This window comes from Triticum urartu, chromosome 1 (assembly GCF_003073215.2).
Source record: "Triticum urartu cultivar G1812 chromosome 1, Tu2.1, whole genome shotgun sequence".
Taxonomy (NCBI): Eukaryota; Viridiplantae; Streptophyta; class Magnoliopsida; order Poales; family Poaceae; genus Triticum; species Triticum urartu.
In genome coordinates, this window is record NC_053022.1 from 145276238 (window position 1) to 145286461 (window position 10224).

The window sequence follows — 10224 nt, forward strand, 5'->3', positions numbered from 1 at the left end:
GACTATCCTGGTCCACCTGCCATGCACAAAATTATCTTGGTCCACCCCGGTCATAGTGCAGGGCCAACCTTTCCCACTGTAAGTTGGTCGGACGAAGGAACCATCATGACTTTGTTGAATTGCTCTTCTTCAAGAAAACTTACTGTACCCGCAATACTGCTACCACAACGAAGACCGGGCGACACTGTAGCACGCCATATCACTGAAACCCACTAGGCCAAACTAGCCCTCCTAGGATTTGTACTCCCTCCATTTCAAAGTTAGTACAAAGTTGAGTCATCTATTTTGGAACGGAGGGAGTACGTCTCTGTACTACTATGATTTTTTGTTCTCAAAAAAATATCCTTTGTCAATATAACGATTAGGAGTAGAAAGAGGGTCTTTCTCTCTCTCTCTAGACCTCTCTCCATCCCACAACCCCTCTAGCACACATACACACTCTCTGTAGCCACTCCGAAAGTACGACGTCACTACACATTCACGCTTCCAATAAAAAAATTACACATTCACGCATGTTACAAGTATGTGCCAATTTTGCTGGCTATTAATGTGAGACCTCCTTTGGTTTAGAGGAATCTTGTAGGAATTTCATATGATAGGATTTCTATAGGAATTGTTTTTGTAGAGCCCTTTGGTTTATAGGAATGGAATCATATTCCTATGGAGGAATTCTTCCTATCCTCCACATTTCATAGGAAAATAAACATTAGCCTAGACTTAATGGAAAAAATCCTATGATGTGAATCAAAGGACATCTCCTTTCATATTCCTACTCATAGGATTTAAGATAAATGTCATCTCATTTCCTATGACTTTCGTATTGCTACGATTTTCCTACCCTATGAACCAAATGAGGACTGAATGTATCTGTGAACCAACTCTTTGAGTTTGATGAGAATTAATGTATAATTGTGGACTATTGTCTGATCGATCCCTAAGCCTACAATTTTACGAGCTTGGGCTATTGGCCGATCAACGATGGATCAGACCTATAAGCATACCATGAGCTCATCAGCCCCAACATTTCTCTTCAGTGAGTGTTTTGCAAGTACTATAAATCGCATAGTAGCTAGACTACTATCACCAAGAATCATCAAACAAGCCCTGCTGACATGATAAACAGTTCAAACTTACATCTAAGCATGCCATATATTACATCAAAAGCTGGTGAGGATACATATGTTTCCATAACTCAGAGAGGGTTCACATGATTCACTATCAAACAAAAGTAGCAAGTACTGCCACACAAGACAATGCACTAGCCTTAAGATGGTTTGATAGCATGCATCGTTTTGGTAATTAAATACAATGCAAACTACCTTGAAGGATTAGTGCGACCAAGTATTTCTTGTCATCGATCTCTCGGGCAATGACCACAGCACGGACAGCAGCATGGGAATCGATCTCTAGGGAGATGTCCACAGGACGGACCGCAACATCGGAATCGATCTCTGGGGTGATGTCCATGGGACAGACAGTGGCATCAGAATCGATCTCTGGGGCGATGTCCACAGGACGGACAGCGGCATCGGAATCGATCTCCAGGGCGATGTCCACAGGACATATTGCAACATCGAAAACGATCTCTGGGGAGTTGTCCACAGGATGGACCGTGACATCGGAATCATCAAGGACATCCACCGGCACCTGCACAACCCTAACATATTAGCAAGCACATTGCAAATAATCAAAAACCACAACTATGGTAAGCCATTTTTTACCTTGTGTAGCTCACCGGGGGATCCCATCCCTCCGGGGGCCATCGCCTTGCCAGGGAAATACTGCTTCTCAACGGCGACTATCTCCTCAAACTTGGCCTTGAGCCTCACATAGGTGGCCATTAGAGTTTCTGGAGTAGGCACGATGGGACCCTTGCTGTTCTTACAACTTTCTTTGAGGAGTTCATCCGCTAACATCGTCAACTCTTTGGCTAGTGCTTGTTTCTTGGAGTTCTTCGTCTCCATGGGTTGGCCCGCCAACATGGCCAACTCATTGGTCGGTGCTCACTTCCTGGAGATCTCTGTCTCGAGTGGGTTGTCCACCGGCAACTCTTTGCCTAGTGCTCCAGGATCCATCAATAATCTGACAAACAAAAAGCAATCAAAAGGAAACCACAATCGCAGTGAAAACAGGAAAAGAATAGGCTATGAGAATCGGTCGGTTCTTCACAAAAAGAAGATTCTTGGAATGAAACTACAGCAACATCACTGATTCACCCACTTTTCCTTCATCGGTACAAAAGTAAAATGGTAGAAGTGAGTAGCCTGGAGTGAGGTTTTCTTCAAGGCCAGAAAGGGATTAATGAGCGTTCCAGTGAAATGATGGTTGCTTCGTCCAGTCCAACTTCGAGGCCACTTTACCACTGCTGGTAAAGGTGTGGGTTTTGTGATATGATGGGCCCCGATGGCCACACCGGGGTGACCGGTGAGTCTCGACTGTAGCACCTCGTTGTGATTGGTGGATGGCACGCGGGCCCGGATGCTTTAATGTCCCGCATGTAGATAGAGTGGCTAGTCATATATAGTAGTAGTTTGGACGACAGACGAGGAGCTCTGTCCTGGTTTATTGGTCCCTATGATAATCTGTTCCAAATTTTGATTATAAATTTAACTAACCAAATATTCATGCATGTCACAAAAAATTACATCATTGAAAACTATGTTCAAATACGAATCAAAGGATATAATTTTTCTTAATATGCCCTAACATTTTGTCAGTTAAATCTTTGGTCAAAATTTAACACAAATTACAAAGGGCCCCAATAAAGATTGTACTCTCACATTTTGTTTTGAGGATACTCCCACATAGAAAATATAAATAATAATGCATGTTGGGGCAGCCCACGTTTGCAATAATTTTATCCATGGGCTTGTTCACAAATTTTACGAGGCGGTGGTTGTTCACTTAATGGAGGGTCTAATACCAGACTTGAACGATACAAAGTGCGACCTGGCACACCGTAACACCACTTGGAATAAGCGAGTAGCTATCTCAAAAAACAATCAAGAACTCAACAAAAGGGCGACCTGGCACGTGCACAATTTTAAACGATTTTTTGATGGAGTAAAAAAAGAAAACTACCCCACTATACGTATATATATATAGGTCGGAGCCTCTGCGCTTGCTTGCTAGGGTTGCTCTATTCACACACTCTCATCCTCTCCAAATCTAAACAAGATAGCGGTGGTAACACTGTCTTTCTATCCCCACCACTGGTTACAGATCCGGACGTATGCCCCTCCGCCGGTGAAGGGGAAGAGGGGCAGTGTTTAGGCCATCGTTGATAGCAAGGGACGAGACCCATTGCCGGTGGCAATGTTATCTCTAGCCAAGCACCGGCACTGGAGGTCCTTCGATCCCTTCGTTGTTGCCCTAGTGTGGGCGCATCCGGCCTCCCGCGCCCACCTATCCGCATCCCGACGACCTTCAATTATATATTCCTTCGAAACCGGCCTAGCTCTACTTCCCTAGATTGCTACGTCGCTGAATGTGCATCATTTTCTATCTCTCATCCCCTCTCAATTGGATGGTCCAATGTCACCTTTTTCCTATTGTTAGAGGTAAAGCTACTTCATGGAGTCGAATCTTGTACTTGGTTCAAACAAGAAATAAAGGGGGGAAATTTAGTATGTACATCGGACTTGGTACAAACAAGAAGGAAAGGGGATGAAAGTAGTACAGACTGGTCATCCAACTGGTCTCTTGGTCAAAAAGGGAAATATAGGGGAAACGCTGTACACGATGGTATGACCAGGACTAGATTTTATATCCACACATAGGAGTAGGTGGCTAGAGTGAACAAAAATGGGACCAACCCAGATATGTTTCTTAGATGTTTGTTTCTTGGGGCAACAAACTCTGAATCACCACTTTATGCCCCGGTTTAGGTACATGGTGCTGGACTGCTGGCGCACCCAGTGTCCCATGCCTTTATTGCAAATATTTAGCTATTCTTAATCTAATGCCTCTGGTAAAATGAAGCCATGCCATAGTTATAAGCCATGACAAGTTTAGCCAATTGTTTTTGCCAGTAATTGTTGGAGACTCTGACTGTTCCCTCTGTAGCTTTTTGTGCCAATAGAGATATCCATTTCACCTTGTTGCTATTGTGACCTTTTGGTGCACTGCACAAAACACTTCTTGAAAGAAGTGACTTTTGTGCTGTTTAACTGGAATGTCAGAATGGAACCGTTGGTTCATTTCGGTGGAACTGCACAAAGGGAGATCTATGTTCCAATCTTCATGATCCATATTGGCACCATAACCTTCCTTTAGCTAAGAATTATATTTAATGCATGTGCTCATCTCTATTTTGCGATTGCCATGAGAAAATAATGCTATTGTTTATTAGTACACTTGTACTCCCTCACTGACAAAACCAATTCTGAAATGTAAGGCCAATCATGTACTTGGTTTCACCAACTGGTGAGGATAAAGACAAGTAGAGCATGAAGAGGAAGACGGAGAAGAATAAGAAGGAGGAAATGAAGAAGATCACACGATGGCACTGTCCTATGTTATCCTAACATCTTGCTACTGGTATTGTATTGTTGTGTTGCTACTAGTCTTAATTTATTTGGTAGACTAGCAAGATGCCCATGCGTTGCACGTAACATAAAGATGAATTTGTATGAGTAGTTTATCTTGTGAGAGAAAAGGATGAACGAGGGAAGGCCTTATTTGCAAATGTGGAGAGGGGTGTGGGTACCTTTTTGCAAATTTGCCATAGTTTCCTTCCTATCCGTTAGATATAAATTGGACACTGCTGCGCGTCGGTCCTAAACAAATGGCTTTTAACCCGTTTCCACGACGGCCTCCGGAACCATCGCCAAGTGAGTGTGTGCGATAGGGGGTCCTTCCCACACGACCCAGAAACCGTCGGGGATATGGAATAGTGATCCAGAGGCCTTCCAAAATGTAATCGTGTGCGATGCAGCACACACTAAATTCTTTCGCACATATGGTATCGTTGATTAAGCATTTCTAATGACATGGTGAAACCATATGGTCTATCATAATGAACCGTTTGGGAAACAGTATGTAAGGCACACGGGCCAACATATGAACTGTGTGCGATTTGTGCCCTATCGCACACGAGTTTTTTGCGTAACCCGTCTGCCATGCTAGACTCCATCGCACACATTTTCCAACAATTACCGTCTGCGATAATGTTCTATCACAAACGATTTAGGAACCCCTTCACACACATACAAGTGCTGCAGACCGTTTGTGATTTGTTAGGTATCACCGATGGTTGGCGCAAGAGTGACCTGTGCTTTTCGTTTGGGATCCCACACGTTTCCTGAAAAAAATACGACTGGGATTGTATTTTGCATTGGGCACGGTTTACTCCCAGTTCTTGTGTGCGATAACGCGATATCACAAACAGTTTCGGAGAACCTACGCACATGTAGTAGCGCTGCAAATCGTTTGCGATCTACTGTGTATCACCGACGGTTCTGTTACGATTGACGTATGCTTTCCGATGTGGATCGCACACACTCATTTAGTTGAACCGTGTGCGGAGCAATTGCTAGGTTAAAACAAAAATATCCCATTTTGAATCAACATGCAAAAAGCAAATTCATCACAATATTCAATTGAACAAATAAAAAATATCCCATTTTGAATCGGCATGCAAAAAGCAAATTCGCCATAATATTCAATTGAACAAATAGTGTCCACAGGAAGAACATTCATCAGATTTCGCAACAATTGCAATTGAACATATGGTAGCTAAATTCCAATGATTTGTTCACACATATATGCATTACATAATTAATCATAGTGTACGAAATACAAAGACCTCATCAGATGGAAAACAATGGATCCATGCGTTATATGTTTAGCGGCTAACTCTTACTCAATGTTTCAGGAGAACACATGCTGAAATCTTCATTATCACCAGTGGGATTGATGTAGTGATCCAGGAAGAAGTCGCTGATAAATCTCCAAACCATCAGCAATTCACCAGCCGGGAGCGGTTCAGGGGTCCTCGGTTTTAAGATGAGCTGCAGTATTTTTAAGATCAGAATGTGCCATATGAGTGGAGTAGAAGATATTAATTAAGATAGACTTACTAGTACTGATTTGCGAGGATCGTCACAACTATCAGCAGATTTGCAGATGGAGATCATGTGTCTGCAAACATAGTATCCACAAAGGTTGGTCCCTGCTTCTTGCTGAGGACACTGAAATTTTTTGTACAAAATTAGTCATGTACTTGTCCTGTTAGGAACAACCTAACTAGTGTTAGATGTATTATTTTTTCTTTGGACAAAATAGAAATAGGTTTATTTAGAAGCTTAAGCATTTGACTAGCATAAGGAAAGGTATTTGTAGACTGTTGGATAAATTTTCCGAAAATAATGGATTTCGGTGTGTTACCAGAGAAACGATCTTGTGCTGCAGAGGTAGTGTCCTCTTAAACAGGTTCCCTGTTTTAGTTTCCCACAATGCGAGCACACTACAAATGATGATGAATTTTGACAACATCAATTACTGAACCAGATATGAATGCAAATTAATTTCAACATCATAGAATTCAATACCTATCCAAGAATTGCTGAAGATGCATCAGATCATGAGCGTTTGTTGATGCTCTGAGAGAATCGATGTAGTAAACTGTGTTCTTGTTTGGAACAATGAATACCAATATCCAGTGATTGCTACATATTAAGAAAGCCATGAACTTACGAATGATGTCGAAACCTGAAAGACAATCAGTGTATGCGTGGTTGTTTACTTGACTTACCGTTCATGATATGGCCAGAGAAATGATTCTGCATGGGACGTGTTTTCGAAGATATGGACGACCGTGTTAACGGCCCAGTCCCGTCGGCACTTTTCATGTAATGTTGTGCCATTTGCTAATGCAGGATCTGTGAAATACACACTCTCACTTTGTCTTCTTTGCGCGTTCAATCCCCTGAGAGGAATAAAATGCAGTTAGCTGTTTATCATTTACAACCTTGTATGGAGAAGTTGATTAGAGTTTGTTAAGTACTTACAAAATCACCATCTAACAAGAGTTGCATCGAGCACGTTGAAGTTGAAGAAGAGATGTAAGTCCTCGAAACTCACAATGATGGAACCAGTATCGTGTCGGAAATGATCTCTGTTGTAGTGGACTAGCAAATGGTGATGACCTTCTGACATTTGATCCATGCAATATTCATGTAACTCGCGGCAACTGGAGCTGCACTCATCAAAGTATTCGCCAACAAGAAATGGCTGGCCATGGATGTAATTGCGTGCTTCAAGTACACCTGCTTTATTTTTAGCAAGCAACAAATGTACTTCTTCATCACCCATGGTGTCAGAAATAATATTACTCCCCCATTCGAACAAGCTGTTGTTAATTTAGTTCTGGGTGATGAATGCTTTAAGTAAGAGGCAATCGTTCTCTTTCCTCTTCACTCTCCCGCCGCGTTTCCTCGTGGTCGTGGGTGTAGCCTTTTTGGCCACTTCCTTCTTGGTACTTGAAGCATTTCTCGCAGAACGTCTGGTTGCCTGCACGGTAGACTGCCGAGTAGACGGTGAAGCTTGGACGGACTGCTTAGCAGATGGTTTATCTATGCCGGACCGCTGAGCTCGCGGTGCTGTTGTGACGGACTGCTGGGCAGTAGGAGCAGAGGCATTGGACTGTTGACCATGCGTTGAAGCTATGTCGAGTTTCTGCGAAGGTGGTGCCAACTTGTCGGTGTGCTGAGGAGGCCGTGCCAACGTGTTGGTTTGCTGAGCAGGAATTGCTAACGCATTGGTATGCTGATCACGCGCCTGTGTACTGATGGACTGATGAGCAGTCGGTTCTGGACCTACATACTACTTAGCAGGCGATTCCGAAGCATCAGACTGCTTAGCAGTCTATTCCACCAGGTTGGTCTATTAAGCATGTGCTGCAGCTGGGTCTCCCCCCGCTTCTTCAGCGGACGACATATGAACCGGTGGTGCGTCATTAGTAGTTGTAGGCCTTTCCACTGGCTGCTTTGGGGCAGAGGATGACATGGCCTGTACGCCACAAAGTTGGTCCGGCTGATCACATGTTGATGCATTAGCCCGCGAGAGCTGCTCTGGAAAGGAGAGCGTCACCGGTTGAGGGGCGATAGTGGTTGCTCTTGGCGGGGCTTCATGAATCTCATCGATGAACTCTATTTCCTTTCGTGGCCACTGGATGTGATGTAACAGTGTTTCTCCCAAGGTCCTTTGCTCATCAAAGTCTCCTAGGACATTCTTCAGGGCAAATTCATTGAATCCAGGATTTACGTCAGTCACGTAGCATTTCACACAACCCGGCTTCAATGGCACATTGTCCAAGAAGAGGCCATCTTCCAAGAAGGGTGGGCAAACCCAGGCTGTTGCACATTTTAATGTACCTTCATAATGTGTAAGCATGCCCTCCAGTCTATCTTTCATTCCAGATAGATCAGATATAGCATCATCATGAGCAGCTGCAGTCTCAGTGTCGCTGGGGTTAGCTGATGCACATCTACTCTTGTGCAGTGTTGTCGTCGAGCAATAAGCAACATCATCCATGCCCGCCTCCCCTCCCATCTGCTGGCTATCTGTCAGTGTTAGAGTATTCTGCATCATCATTGACTCCTCAACATCCTTTCAAACAGCCGGATAAATCTCCTTCTTCAACTTTTCAAACAATGCATTCTACTTCATTTCACTTCTCGCTTTTTTCATGCTGAGCCTCTCTTCTTTGCTGAGTGTGAAAGCCCTCTTGTGCGGGGCATTAACACCTATACCCCTTGCATAGCCAGGGCGCTCTTTTATGTCCAGAGCAATGGACAGAATGTCAGATGGCTCTGAGTTCCTGTAGAACCTTCCAGGGATCTTGGAAGCCTCTACCATCACTTCATATAGTTTGGCGTCACGTGTGTTTTCAAAGTAATAAGTTCCGTCATCACACCTCTTTGCACGTGCCCGCAAGTAGTCTCTGGCGCGTTCGCCCTTGATTTCACTAAAGGCTAGATTCCCACCCGCCGCTACTGCTTCTTTGTCCTTGTGTTCCCATATCAGCTTCATGCTGTAGTATCCTGCCACACCCATACAGCGGGGGTGTATGTTCTTCTTCTGAAGTTCCGATTGCTTGAAACTCTTCACAGCAAACTCTGGAGTTGCCCTGACCCTTTTGAATTCTGCCCAGTCTTCCTTTGTAATTTGGGGGTATGCGGGGATTGGGTCCTTGCCTTCACTCAAGTACTTCTTATACAGCACGTGCTTCCAGTTTCTCCAAGCATCCCTAGCCTTCTTCAGTGTAGCGTGTTCCACCTGCATTCTCCATTGCTCTGGAACGTTGAAGTGATCCATGATCTCCCGGACTATCCTTCGCCATGTTTCTGTGTTAGCCTTCCGAAACCCCAACAGATTAATGTTGAGCCTTGCCCTGCCAACAAATCCACACACACTCCTCAACCTCATGCGTGCTTTATCTGGTTTAGTTGGAGCCCAGGACTTTAAATAAATCTCGGTTACTTCATATACACCTTTAGGCTGGTGTGTGGGCTTCCTTGGAGCGTTCCTCCTTGTCCTGACCGGAAGGGTAATTGCTGCAACTCTATCCCGTTCAAGACTACTTGATCCCTCACAATCTGCTGAAGACCTAGGGTTGTCTGAATCAGATGAAGATACATGGCCTGAATAAGAGCTATCGCTGCTACTCTGCATCTACAGAGAACACATGCGAAACTCAGGAAATGAGGATAAGCATAAAACTAACAAATTGGTATCAAGCTTTCTAAACATGCGATGCAATAATTTAGAAAATGTAGGGCTAATTTGTTAAGTTTGTGTGACTCGCGCGCCCGTGATATGTAAATAGGCAGCAACTTATTGGAACAAATACATCTTATATGTAGTAAGGAAGGTAGATGATGAACATATATATGCTCTTAGTTATTTTATAGCCAATTTGGGAACATACGGAATGAAATTGGAAGAGGGATTACAAGGAAATATGCCTCACCGCGATGGGGAGCAGTAACTAACAAGCTTCTTAATGCAAACCCGGCCGGACCACAGGAGAGGCGAGGGTTACTGCATCGATATGCTCGAGGGTGGCTGGCGAGCAAACGAAGACGGCGAGGCGCGGGCCGCCGCGTGTTGGGAACGACAGTGGAGGTAGGCTTGACGCCGAAGAGCGGGCACACGGCCGGGGTGAGCACGGCGGTGCCAGAGAGGGTTCTGTTGTGGATATGGGGGAGGGGGAGCTGGCGA